General features: G+C 40.4%; 1 protein-coding gene across 1 annotated transcript in view; it reads right to left on the reverse strand.

Moving 5' to 3' along the window:
* LOC108152344 (high affinity cGMP-specific 3',5'-cyclic phosphodiesterase 9A) overlaps positions 1–15,175 on the reverse strand; it is a 158,768-nt gene extending 143,593 nt beyond the window's left edge. Inside the window, exons 1-2 of the mRNA XM_017281608.2 lie at positions 14,510–15,175; positions 1,857–1,896 (exon numbers count right to left, since the gene is read on the reverse strand). The gene's annotated coding sequence lies outside the window, so the exon portion shown is untranslated. The remainder of the gene's footprint in view (positions 1–1,856; positions 1,897–14,509) is intronic.

Raw genomic sequence — 15,175 nt, forward strand, 5'->3', positions numbered from 1 at the left:
GAGTAGAGTAGACTGGAGTGGAGCAGAGCAGAACTCTCATAAAAATCAATTTCAATTTTCAGCTAACAACAAATGTGCGCATTATGCAACGGTCGGTCGGTCGGAAGGTCGTTCGTTTCTCGATGACAGAGACTATGGTGACGCAGAGGAAACTTGAAGGAAACCGCAGGCTGACCGAGTTTTTGGGGGTTTGCTGGATGGGTTTGGGTGGTGGTGGTGCTGCTGCTGTTGCTGGTGGGTTTGTGGGAGGTACTACTGCTGCTCGGTGGGTGGGTGGTTTGTTGCTTTCGAAGTGAGTTAAACCGCAAGAACCGCTCGCTTGGCGAACTGCGGCCTGACCTGCTTACTTGAGTGCTGGACACAAAATACGGGGGGTTTTTCTGTATGTGTGTGTGTGCGTGCAACATGCAACAAGCTTGCCTGCTTGCCGGCCCTCCGCCCCTCCCTTCAGGTGTCTGACGTCAATGAACACGCAACCCCACCACAATGGCCACAATGCAACAGACAGGGCACAGAGGACAACGACAACAACAATAGCAAAACTTCAGTGCAATGCGATGACAAATGATTAAAAACCAAACAAAAAGAAAGTTTCAAGAGTTTTCCCAGTTTTCCCTCTAGCAAACGCAAAAGAAACAAACATTAAAAGGATTTTCTTTACCCCGTTGGACAACCAACAAGTTTCCCATTTAACAATGACTGCAGGCCATAAAAACTAGCTCTTTTTTCCAAATCGAGATTGTGCAACAATCGATATATCGATAATCTTTCGATAATTGTATCATTAAAGTGCAGCCAAAAAATATTGTGTAATGCAATATCTTTGGCTCGGAGAACGACTGGACATCCGGGGAAAGACCTAACCGGCGGCATCCTTGAGGGCGGCACGCGTGGCGAATCGTTGCTTCATAGCCAACAAGCACACGGGCCAGACGGGCCAGGGTTAAACAATCATTCAAAATCTTCTGCTTCTCCAAATCGGTCTTGAGTGGCTTCAGAATGTCTTTGAAAACCAACGAGATGTGGTCTTCATTCTCTCATTCCCGTCCTTTCACCCGATCATTTATGCATCCACTCGCATTTTCAGCATAGCCCTAACCAGTCGAATCTCTCCACTTGTGTTGATGGGTGGACCTGCCTCCTAACCATTTCCACGGTTGCCATGATGCCTTTTGGGGACGGTCAAAATGGCTCTAGGATGTCATGTGCCAGTGCTATGCCAGGACCCAGCATTATCCAGCAAGCCCACAGCCTCCATTGGGTAAAATATGTTTGAGTTTACTGTTTATCAGAGGATCTCCGCGCTTTCACATTTCTCTTTTTTTTGTGAATCCCAGCATCAATGTTTTCCTTAAGTTACAGAATTTGTTAAATGAATCAGAAGACAATTTGTAAGAAAAATACTACCTCTTGCCCAGACAGAGATTGGAACTGTTCCCATAATCGCTTGCTGACAGAGTAATTAATTAAGTTCTGGCCTAATCCATATGGTAAGTAACTAAGTCCAACTGTTTGACACGAAACCACATACAGACTGAGAATTCTGCTGTGGTTAGTGCTAATGCACCCTGATATGCCCATTGATCAATGGCATTGTCTTAAGAGCCTTACCGACGTTTTTTGTGTTTTGAATAAGTCCCGCGCCCTCTGTGACAGTGAGAGATGAGTGCAGAGTGAGTTTAGATAATGGGAATTATGAATAGACCACCCACAAAACGAGATAAAAGATAAAATATATAATAAGGTATACCATTCTGGTATAATTGGTATAACTGTATCAGCTGTATTTTTAATCTTTAAGATCTCTTTGTAACCATTCTTCTAATCCGATTTTCATTTAAATTTGAAGGACTTACCTTATTTACGATATATTGGGTATTAAAGTCCGCACAATATCTGAAATAAAAACGGATTTTCTCATTACAACAATAACGAAGAGAGAACAACGAAGAGAGTGTTCAAATATAATCAATTCTATTTGATTAACTGTTAAATCAAATCGAGAGTGTAAACAATATGTTAACAGCTTTATTATCGCACATCGATATGGGAGCTGTCGGTGACGGTGACGGTGTCGGCGACAGTTCGGTTTCGGGGGGATGTTCGTGGGCGAACCTTGTGCGGGCCTCTATGTGTAATTCCGATAGTACGATACTTCGATTATTCGACTACTCGTATGCGTATGAGTCAGTAAGTAGACCAACATTTGATCACTGTGTACCCCCACAGCCGGCCATAGATAAAACGACACAAAAACAGAGAACAACAACTAAACCCCAAATGAGAATGAAACAAAAAAAAGTAGTTACCACCGACTAGAGGATACCCATTACACAGGTTTCATTGCGACCTATCTAATGGGGAAAACTCTTTTTAGAGAAGGCAGACGTTTTCTTATTCGGTTTGCTATCCCATTTCGATGGATCTATAAATGATAATATTATATAAAAATACATATATTAATATCCTGCAGTAAATCTTTAAAATTGTGGATTATTTGTATTATATGTATATAAGTCTATCAAATATAAGCACCATATCTTTGACAACTTTTCTGCTGTTGGGAGGTTGCTCTCTGAGTTACATATTTAAATTAAAAATTCGGGTTATAAATTGATTTAAACAAAAATGTCGTTTTGATAAGACCCATATTTAATCTAAATATAAAACACTATAAAATAAAAATAGCATACAAAATTTCAAGGAAATATTTTTAATCTAAATATACAAATATTTAATTTAAATACGAAAACGATTTATTTTTAATATGAAGTATGTATCAAAATTTAAGTGAAAACTTTTGCTTTTTATAATTTCCACACTCGGTGCAAATCTATTGGAGTGTAAATATTAAAATTTCAGGGCTGTACATGTTCTCTATAGACTCTATAGACTCTCTACGAGGAGAAATAGATGTGAGGGAAATAAAAATGCAAAAAACCATTTGGAATTGTGGCCATTCGTTCTGTGAATATAATGAGGCAACGGCAGCAAAAGCATTGGCAATGGCAATGGCAACGGCAACGGGGCGTACGATGAGGGGATAAGGGGCAGTGCGGCATCGATGCCGGGGCGTAATTAAAAATTTCTTATCTGCGAGTATTTCCATTTTCAATTGTTAATTGTTGTGGCTCTGGGGTTCTACTAATACTATGCGTATGTACAGACAGGTAATGTATCTATATCTACATAAATTTATGTGTGTACGAGTAAACACATGGCCATATACACAGGGCCGCACTGTACAAAGGAATCCCCTTAAACAGGAGTGAAATGTAAGATCTGTAAAGAGACGGATCTGAGATCTTTAGAGTCTCTTTAATGACTAGTACTCTTGGCTTTTATATCATACTTATAATGAATTAACTGATATTAAAACACTGATATAATTCAAGTTTAATCGCATACTCGATGATAAGATAGATTGCCTGAGAGATACATATCATTCCTTAATATTATATGTATGTATTTTTATGTGGCCGAAAAAAGTGAACTTTGAATGACAGGAAAAGGGGGAATATAGATTAGAAAAGATTACCTAAGGTTAGGCAATAGAAAGTACGTTTAAAAGAACATAAGATAAGCGTAGGAGAACGAGACGGTTACCATAGATTGCGTTATCCCTGGTTAGGGTCTGTGTATCTGCTGTATTTTTCCTTTCAAAGTTTGGAAAAAGCTGCACAGGATTATTCCAATTCTGTTTAATAAAGCTGTCGTTTTCGGAAGTTTGGTTGCATTCGAATGAGGGAGAAAACTAAAATCATTCAATGTGGAAATCCAAATCATAGTGTTTGTCAAAGTTGCAGCCCACCCTCGCACACACGGAAGATCCTGTTAATTACAGCCTTGGGTTTTTCACTTTCCATTTCCTGGCGGAAGCAGCATTAGCAGCAACAAAACCGCAGGCCGCAGAAAATTTCGAGAGGCAGAGGCACGACCTGCACAGGAGCTGACAGTGCTACTTGGACTTGTGTTTGTGTATGTTTTTTTTATATTCATTTATTTATCTCTGTGATATACTTAAGAACTACTATTAACTATACAGGAGTACTTAGGGGACTGCATTACTGGCGAAAAGCATTGCTTCGCAAGCGCGTTGACATCTGTTCCCTTTTTCCTTTCAACCCAGCATGCTATCCGTGGGATGAGGGTGTGGGTCCATCGCCCTTTGGGTTAGTTGTCCCACCAGGTCTGCAATCAGTGATTGCTGCTCCTTCTGGCGGCGTCCCTATAACTCGGCTTTGGTGCGTACTTGCGTAACACTATCCTGCGTGGCGTCGTGAATCTCCTTCCTTTCCCTTATCTGCTGCCCAAGGGGACCTAGTCCGGCGATGACCAGCGCTGTTTCGTCCGAGATGGTTCGGAACGAGCACGCGATCCTGAGGGCGCATAATCTGCATGTTGAATTCATGTAGCCCTTCGCATGTAGCTCTTCACCTTCGCGTCTTTAGCCCACACTGGCGCCGCGTAGACTATCTGTGACGTCACGACGCTCGTCAGCAGCTTCCTCGTTGCCTTTTTCGGCCTCTAGTGTTTAGAAGCGGACTTGCTGTGGACCGACTCCAGGTGCTCTTTGAAGGACAGGCGGGTGTCCATGAGGACTAGGTACTTGATTGACCTCTGCGATTGGATCGTGGTCCCCACAACCAGCACTCTGCCGGTTTCGACCACTTTCCTACTTAATAATAGGAACTCCTCCGTTTTATGAGCCACTCGGACACTCTCCACTCAAAATAAGTATTGGGGTATATTAGATTTGTGGTAAAAGTGGATGTGTGTAACGTCCAGAAGGAATCGTTTCCGACCCCATAAAGTATATATATTCTTGATTAGCATCAATAGCCGAGTCGATTGAGCCCTGTCTGTCTGTCCGTCTGTCCGTCCGTCCGTCCGTCCGTCCGTCCGTCCGTCCGTCCGTCCGTCCGTCCGTCCGTCCGTCCGTCTGTCCGTCTGTCCGTCCTCTTCAGCGCCTAGTGCTCAAAGACTATAAGAGCTAGAGCAACGATGTTTTGGATCCAGACTTCTGTGATATGTCACTGCTACAAAAATATTTCAAAACTTCGCCCCGCCCACTTCCGCCCCCACAAAGGACGAAAATCTGAGGCATCCACATTTTTAAAGATACGATAAAACCAAAAACGCAGAATCGTAGAGGATGACTATATGTTCTAGAATGTAAGATCTCAACCAGATCGTATAATTATTATAGCCAGAATCAAGAAAACAATTTCATTTTTTCTCGCTCTGTCTCTCTCTAACACACAGGTTTCATGGTCGGTTTTGCCAATTGCAAAATATGAGTTCAAGGATCTCAGAACCCATAAGAGCTAGAGCAACCAAATTTGGTATCCACACTCCTGTGATTTCGGACCTTGACCGTTTTGTGTCAAAATTTCGCCACACCCCCTTCCGCCCCCGCAAAGGACGAAAATCTGGGGCATCCACAAATCTCAGAGACTATTAACGCTAGAGTAACCAAATTTGGTATCCGCACTTCTGTTAGATCTCACTATAAAACGTATATCTCAGAATTTCGCCCCACCCCTTTCCGCCCCCACAAAAGACGAAAATCTGTTGCATCCACAATATTGCACATTCGAGAAAACTAAAAACGCAGAATCATAGATAACGACCATATCTATCAGATTGCTGAATCTGGATCAGATCAGATAATTTTTATAGCCAAAAGCAAGAAATCAATTTGCAGTGGCTACGCAGCGCCCGACGTCACGCTCAGACTGATATTCTGTCTCTCTCGCACGCACTCTTTGTCGTGTCGTTTAATATTAGCGGCGTCTGCCGGAGGAGAGCCATACTGACTAAGTATCGGGTATAAATGTAGAGTTGCGGTGTCCGCAGCAACTCACAACGTTCCCCCTCGTTTTTTCTATCTTTTGATCAATAGCAGTCGTACTCCGATTTCTATTTCATTTGCTTTTGCTAAATTAATGCCAAGGCACTTGGCCCGGGCATCAAGTCGCCTATTTTAAAGCCTCGGCTCACCCTTCGGGCTCTACTGCGGCGCTGCTCCACACACCGCTTCCATTTGCGGGATGCGGCACGCGACTTGCGACTCGCGACTATGCCCCTGCGTCTGAACAAAAAAAAAGCAGGAAAAATAAAAACAAAAGCAGACAAGAATTCGGCTAAAATGCCAGTCATGTAGCGACGGAACGTTTATTTATTTAATTTATTCCGGTTTCTGTTTCACTTCTCTTCTCCTCTTCGTTGACAAAACATTGCCCGAAATGATTAAGCCGCCGTAAAGGTGTTAGACCTCCCCCCCTGCCCCTTTATGGAGCGCTAATTGGTTGTTAAATCGCTTATAGTTAAATATTCGATGCCGATATTCGATCATGGCCGTAGGAGATCTCCATCTTCTTGTGGAAAATGGAAATGCCAAACATTAGTGTCCACAAATTAAGTTATAATTCGCTGGCACTCGATTAAATAGTTTAGAAATGGTAATTGAATGCCTAACGACAGATCCTTGGAATGCGATCACAAATCTAGTAGAGTTCCTTTCTGTATATTCTACTAGTTTTCTACAGTTCTGATTGTCGGCTGCTCCCAGGCAAATAACAAAAACAAAAAAAAAAGCACAACACACAGAGCCATCTATCTCAATCCCAATGATTCGTGACACTTAGCAAATATTTGCACCCTCATTTGCTATTCCCTGTAGGGGTACCGGTACCAATGCATTGGTGATATACAAATGTATATCGTAATCGCATTTTCTATGCAAGTACATTCCAAGAATGAACGGAAACATAAATCGACTCCAGCATTTAAGAGGAAGTTCTCGTTTCACATGTAATTCTTTAATATATGAAACCAAAAACATCAAATGGAAAAATTATTCCAGGGACATAATGACATGTGTATAAATTCGGGCGTGAAATTGGTGCCCTGAATCACTTTACAAACAATTTGTGTAGAGATCTTGGTAATTCGTTGATCGTATAATCAGAACTTCTTTATTGTCTTCTTGGGAAACATAATTTATATATATCCATACTGATATTATAAACTAGAGATATCCCAAGATAAGTGACACTTAAGCAGAGATAACTTGAAGTTAACTTGCTGCCACACTGGTTGTACGAGTACGACGCAGATCTATTTATTATAGACTCAAATGATATCTGGCTCAAATTTGATTCGCAAATACTAGACCAAGTTCTGTTTTTGTTGTTTGATAAAACGATAGCTGCTCCGTTAGCTCTCTTTTTCTCTTACTCTCTCTTATCGGGCTTTGGGAGGTCTATGACATTTGGTGGGCTCTGTTAGAGCCGGGGAGAAGCCGCGAATGGTGGAAAGGGGACAAAAGTCTAAATTTAGAAAAAACTTTTGACAGTCCATCGAAGCGTTACGTTGATAATATTCGTACGATGTGTATAACTCTTTTTTCTCTATTTTTTTTCTGGGCCGTAAGCTCCCTTGTGTGGGCCACTTTCCGACGGTTTGAGCCACCTTCGGGGGAAACAATGTAGGGCCAAGAAGTTCCTTTTGCTGAATATGTGCTTATATTCCTCTCTATGTATATAGTTTCACTCTCTGTCTCTCTTACTCTCTCTATCACACACTTTGCAGCACGTGCAAATTGCACTTTCACTATTCTCTTCCTCTCTCTCTCTCTTTTGAATGATCTTTCACCAGAGTCGAGACTTGTTTGTCGCATTCGCATACGCAGCAGAAGGCGTTCCGAGTAAAGTCCAGCGAATGATGCCAAAGTTCATCCGTGATATCGTGGCTTGTTCTACCAATAAATAAATGAGCTAATACAAAAATTACATAATTACTTGGGACACTAGGTTACTCTGATCACACTAAAACGGGAAACTAGAAAAGGACGATTGCAGCGATATTCTTGGCTTTACTAGAACCTACGTACAGCAAAGGATCATGTGCTCATGGTTGAAACTGAGGTTGAGCGATCGAATAGGATGTTCTTACTGGAAGATCAAACATTCTGATGACAGGAAAACAAAAACGGTGGATGTTACTGGATCAGTGAGCAGAATAACCAGAAGCAGTAATTCTCTAGATGGTCTTCCTTAATGGTGTAACAGACCTTTTCATGAACTCCATTTATTCAATGATCTTCAGGCACGTGAAATCTTATGCTAATCCAAGGTCATGATTGAACGACACTTTTGATCATAACTTAGTGATTGTGTTGTGTTTTCCTCATCGATCATCCAGCGATCTCTTATGGAAGCAGGGAGGACTTAATGTGACTGACTGGCTTAGTATTTCAAGAACATAAGTTCTCTTAAGTTTCCCCACTACATCGTCCTCTCCCACTCCCACTCCCCCTCCCTCTCACTCTCTCTCTCTCTTTCGCTCCCGCTCTCTCTCTCGCTCTATCTGTCTCTCTTAGATTATACTACATTGGAATCGTAGCTGTTTTGAGGGCTTATCAATATTGTACGGTTTTCTTGGATTCTTATTGTGGTGCTGTATGTGTGTGTCTCTGTGTTATTTTTCATTACGTAGTACTGATACGGATACGGAGGCCGACCGAAGGCAGTAATCACAAGAGTCACAGCCGCCGCACACCACCACACAAACCACTGCTACAATTCCATTTCCATCCCATCCAGAATTCCAGAAATTCATGACAAATATTTGAGACTGTGTGCTTGGGCTGTGTGTACAAATTAATTCATTTTCATTTTATATAAACTGTGTTTTAACCGGAGAGGAGGCTGCCTGCTGCTGCTCCTACTGCACTAGAAAGAGAGAGAGAGAGAGAGAGAGAGAGAGACACTTTAGCGGCAGCATGCAGAGCTCACACAAAAATAGCAACAGACCGACGAACCGGTTGTAAAACTCGTGTGTGTGGGGGCAAAAGGAAAATAAATATATGTACGTATAGCAACCGAAAACTATGCGGCAACAGGTCCACATCCACATCCAAGTCCACTTCCACACCACAATATTGAGCTGCTGAAAAACAAAATAAAAAGTGGTTTGCTCCAGTCCCCCAACTTGGCCGATGCCCGGTTCGGTCTCCCTGCCTTCCGCCTGCTTACCGCCTGCCCCGCTTAAGGTCGTCTGTAGAACGGAACCCAGAGACAACAACCGACTGGAGCTGTGACTGTGTGAGGTGATATCAGAAACAGCAACATCACACACAACCGGCACAACAGCTTCAGGCACTGCGTTATTCCAAGGCAAATCTTGATCATCATCGAGACGAGCCTGACTTATGCCATGCAGCGTCATCATCATCATAATCATCGATGACGCCGGACCAACCAAGAATGCGCAAACCTTTCAGCTCCGTCTCCATTTCGAGAGCCAGAGTCCGAGCAAGAGTCCGAGCCGGAGAGCCTCCGGAGCTCTGCAATGCAAAAACGAGTTTCTCCCATTTTCGCTCGAATATATGAGCGCATCGCAATGCGCTCAAGTTCACGTTCCCTCTTCTTGGAGCGAAGAGGAGGACCAGACCAGTCCATGGTATGTGGACTGCATACTGCCAGCCACATATGTGCATCTGTGCACACACAGGTTAATGCCAGTCAATTATAGTACGAGAGAGTACGAGTAGCAATCAGGTTTTCGATTTTTGCATTCGGATTCCTAGGAGGATTTTCATTTTCAAAGATCGTTTCGCTGCAACCAAAGAAATACATAATCTTGAACAATGAATGCTTATCCAAAAGTTGTATCTGAATCTTTTAAAAAAAGGATTATTATTATTTGTTCCCATCGAATAAATAGAAAAGCTTTAAGAACATCTCATGTTCGTTGTGAAAGCAGTCTTTTAGCTAGAAACATTTCTTTAGATCGTTTTAAAAATGGTAACCTGAATTTGCATCTAATAAGGAAACCATAACATCAAAACAACGATCGTTTGAAAAATAACAAATTTTTCTATTTAATTAAGAGAAATATGAGACACATTTTCTAGTTTCCAGAAATCAATCAACCCTCTAAGATATCCTAATTTAATCGGCAATCTTTTGGTTCCATAGCTCCTTCTCTTTTATCCAGGAAATATCTCCGGCCAATTTTTAAGCATACTAGTACTCGTAGTATTCCGAATAATATTTCAAAAAAGATTAAAAACTTGAGTGTTTCCACTGTTTATATGGGCGTACAGTTTTTAAAATTTACAAAAAAATAATAAAAAAAAAATCAAAAAAAAAAACAAAACAAATATTGAAGGGAAAGGTATCTACGAAAGCGAAAACTCAACGAATCGGTTGGATCCACAAAATAAAACACAAAAATATATCGTTATTAGTACTTATTACTAAGTAATATTTTTAAGAAAAGTACTCTTTTGTTGGTTTTTAGTTTTTAGCTGTTGCTTATTGCCTTTTCTTTTGTTTGTTTTCCTTTGCTTTTGCTTTGTTCGGGCAAATACAAACAGAACATGCATTTTTATTTACCATTTATGTATGTACCAGATATGTATATATGTATATATATATATAAAGTACATACACAGGTGTGTGGGGGTAAGGGTATCAAATTATTAAGGTGGAAAAGCCCTGTCTATCTATCGAAGAGCTTTCTAATGGTTTAAGGGATTGTGGGAGGTGCCTCATGGTTCCAGGGTTCATCGAGGTAAAAGAACCTAGAATGGGATTCCATTTTCGTAGCCATTGATTCGAGTTTTAAGAACTTGTTTTTCTTTTTATTGATTGAAGTACCTTTGAATGCCCATCGGAACCTATTAGACCCTGACTTAAATATGATTCTATTAGTTCACACATCAAATCTTTAAGAACAATTAACTCACAGGCTTACGATCTAAAAAACAATTAGGCAATCAATCATCATGTCAGCAAAGAATCTACAATAATAATCAATAAATCAATGATTTTTTATGAATCAAACCAATCTCTAACCCAAAAGATATGTATGGTTTTAAAGTCCGTTATTCATGTACTCTTTAATAAAACGTTAAGATTGTATTCCATAAATAGGATTCTGTGAATCTACTCATCTATAGATATCAATCGAAGAGCGAAGGTCCAGCATTTCAATTGTATCTTTAAAGCAACCCGTTCTCCCGTTTTATGAGGTATCCGACGCATATTCATTTTATCATTCAGATAGATAGTATATATTTGTTTTCGTATCTCTGCCGCCAGTTATCCGACCGCAACAACAACTACAAACAGCTACAACGGCATCAAGTGGCTATTAAAAACATAATTTATCAACAATTTACATGCCAAGTCCAAGGCGTTTGGTAAGCGTAATTAAAAAATTGCAAAGATCGACAACAAAGTAGATCGCAGTGGACTGCCTGCCTGATGCTCGCCTGATGCATGGATAGATGGTAGCAGCCTCATGAATACGCAGAAGAAAACCAAGACTGCCTCAAGAAAAAGAAAATTACTGTGATAGTTTTTTCAATCATAAGTTAAACTCGCAACCTCGCTGCAAAAAGAGTGTGCCAGAGGGCGAGATTTCAATTGAAAATTGCCCACCCAAAAGACAGTGATATGAGTCCCCAAGAGATCCTCAAATTACAGATATCAACGCCACAAATAATCGATGAAGAATTTACGAGTAGTATTTCCGAATCGACTTGAAAACGAGAATAAACAATGAATTGGGTTGGGCCAGGCGCCTGAAGTAAACATTTCATTTGTCGATGCTCCGATTATTATTCCCATAGGTCAGCAGCTTGGACGGAGTGGAAAAGTTTTTAAGGGCCTGCCCAATTTTTAGAAACATAGCAAATCGCTTTGTGGATGGAACTGGAGCCTTTCATTGATGTATGGAAATTCATAGGAACTTTATCGATCGATTTTAATGATGAACTGTACACAAATCCCTCTTTCCATTTTGCTGAAAAAGCCTTCCAGATAATAGCAAAGCCCTTGGTTTCTTCATGTTTAGTAATGACATCTTTTGATGATCTGTACATAAATGATATAGTCTCTGAGCACTCTTTGCCTTTGCTGTATGTTTTGGATATGCAGCCAACGATTGCCATCCAGTTTGTTCAATTTTAATTTAGTTTAGCGATGCTTTTCGATCATTATCCTTATCGATAAATACTTACTAGTGCTGTTTGTGATAATGTGATGACAATTTGCATAGTTTCTGGCTGAGAAATCTATCTTTTATTTCTCTTTCAGAGAGGGGCATACAAAATGTGAAATATTTGAAACGTTTGGCACGTGGGTGACCGAACGACCAACCGGCAGAGGCGGAAGTGGCACTTGATGATGGCCAAATATGTATGTATGCATCTGTTTGCTTGTGTATCTTATGGCGAGAGGCACATCTGTGCAGTGCCACAGTGCCTCATAATCATACAAGTGGGTGTCTTTCAGCATGAATGAAATGGAATTGGAAGTGGAATTTGGAATCGGAAGAGCAACAATCACAGTGGCCGCAGCAGCAGCCGCAAACACAACAACAAAATCTCGTTCAACAGCAGATACAAACGTATCTACATACAAAGATGGATGGATGTATCTGCGACTGCTTCTGCGACAGTGGACAGTGCTACTGGTACTCGTTGCCATTGCCGTTGATGTTGCCGTTGCCGTTGCCTGCAGAGCAATCGAATCAAGAGACAAACTGGGTAATTGGTTCATTATATAGTAGAAGCCAACAACATCCGCTCGTTAATGTAAATTACACAATAGTTTCGAATCATTTTTGTACCCACTGTTTCGTACAGATTACAGGGTAGATGCTTCTCGACAGGATAACAGATCCAAAATAAAACAAAACCCATGGCTTTGTTTTCCGGCTATATGTCTTTGATTTGCAGAAAAATCATCTTCTTTCTGTAGATTTATATGCCCGCCGAATGGGTATCCCCTAGTCGAATGATTAGCTAGAGCAACGTTTAATTTTCATTTCATTTTTCTTCATCATCGACGGAATGTGCAGAGGAGGGGATGGGGATTCTTCAGAGATACTAAAGCACATGGATGTGTACATATGTATAGAGAATAATTGTTACACATAGTACTGATTACAGTACTTTCTCCGAGGTCTTAAGATACTTAAAACCTTTGGAAAACTGAACGAAAGACAGTCGGATGAGAGGTTCCACTGTATGCTTAACTTAATAAACAATTATTATTCATATTTTGTTCAGAAAGAGCCAATGATCGCACACTTTTGAGTTCAAAAAGAGCTGTCCAAAGAGTCTAAAGAGAGTGCGCGACGGAACAGAAGAGAGCGTGTGGCGTTTGGCGTGCGCTGATAAAGCAGCGTTTCGGAGAGAGAGAGAAAGAGAGCGAGCAAATACAATGCGAATTATCAGTAGGACTCCGTGATATGATTATCAAAAGGTTTCTTCAACTGCGACTGCGACTGAAGGGGCACGGGGCGACACGGAGAGGCAGTGGCACCAGCTGGCAGCGGCGACAGTGTGGCAGCGTCTGCGGCATTTCTCAACGTATGTATATGTAAAGTATCTGTATCTGTATCGGTACGATTTATACATATGAATTTGGAACAGTTTTATTCATACTCATGCATACTCGTGCATACAGTATATTGTTGTAGTATTCTTAAGACTTTTCCAACGTGCTCCGATAGTACACGTAAAAAACGAATATCAAAAGCAGAACAAAAAACAAAAACATTTCAACAAATACCATTCGGTTTGTTCCCATAACAGCTACTATGTATATGATATGTCATCTCATTTCAATCAAATTTTTTGTCTGGTTTTTATAAAATCTTTTAGATACAAGTCAGTTCTCAGCAAGAAAATGTTTTCCTATCGTTTCCTCTCATATATGGTTATCCATTCTTGAGTGTTCCGACCTACATATGTATGTATATGTTCAGTGATTTCTGGGATTATAAGTGCTGCAGAGTTGGCAGATCATTTATTGTCTCACTCTTTCATTGAAAAACGAAAGACTATTCCACTGCTACGTATATGACTGTTTATTTCTTTGCTGATTTTCGAAAAAACAAACAAAAAAGACAGTCATTCGAGCTGAATAAATATCAAGATATTCGCAGGCTTACAGGGAACTGAACCCTGATGGGCTCTGTGAATTGAAGGAAAAAAGTTCTGCAAGATTGTGCAGCAATATAATGTGGAAGAAGCTATTTCCCTTCGAGGTGAATATATTCCGAAAAGGAATCTGAGCCCTGAAAGATGATATCCACTACTTCGGATTCTCTTCTAACAATAATATGTAAAAAAAAGTTGATTTTAATGCTAATTCTGATCCACTGATTTTACTGCTTCCTTTGATAATAGCGTTGTCTTTTCATTTGATTCTTTACTTGATTTAAGGATTAGTATAAGTAAAAACGATTCCACAGATTCCACTGCAGGTTCTACATCTGATACTCTATCTCTCTCTCTCTCTCTTTTACTTCTTCTTTTCCTTTAATGACTCACCAATAGTCATTTTGGGGCTACTGCTCAAATGATCCTTTTGAATATTTTTAATATCGCATCGCAGAAATAACAGCTCACCAAACGGGCAGGACACGCTCTGTCCCTCTGTCTCTCTTTATTCATGAAAATGCAACTCAGTTTCATACTTACTTTTCGTCAATTATCATAGATGATATCTAACTATCCTCTGCTTTTCCTCTGCCACTGCTTTGATTTTCCTGTAGCTGCTTTTGTTGTTTAAATTAACTTTTATTCAAAATGAACTCCCAACCACTCACTTTATTTTGTTGTTGGTTGGTATTTGTTGTTGCACTCTGCACTCTCACGAAAATAAAAAAAAAAAACAAAATTAAACAAAAATGCATTAGATCCAAGCAAAGATGCAGACATCCGCTTGATGCAGTCGCGTCGATGTAGAATTGCCCGCGCGCGAATCCCCCACAGTAATAAACGCACAGCAAACGCACAGAAAACGCTCGTTAGCCTGCTCAGAAGCCGCGCAGGATCCACCCAAAACGCACAAAAGACGCACAGAAAACGCTTGAGAAATGCACGTAGCAACAGGTGCTTGCAAAGAAATTCCGAGTTGGAGAAATTTCAATTAAATTCAACAAACAAAAGAGTTTTTTTTTTTACTGCTCTACCATTACCGCTGCTGCTGCTCCCCACTGTGGTGTAATACTGTTATATAGAATACGATACGGAATAGATAAATCCTCGAATCAAATCGAATGCACCCGACGAAAATTTTTAGAATCTTTTACTGTACCGTAGAGATTTATTAATATATACTGATATATATGTAAATAGATATAT

This window comes from Drosophila miranda, chromosome XR (genome assembly GCF_003369915.1).
Source record: "Drosophila miranda strain MSH22 chromosome XR, D.miranda_PacBio2.1, whole genome shotgun sequence".
NCBI lineage: Eukaryota > Metazoa > Arthropoda > Insecta > Diptera > Drosophilidae > Drosophila > Drosophila miranda.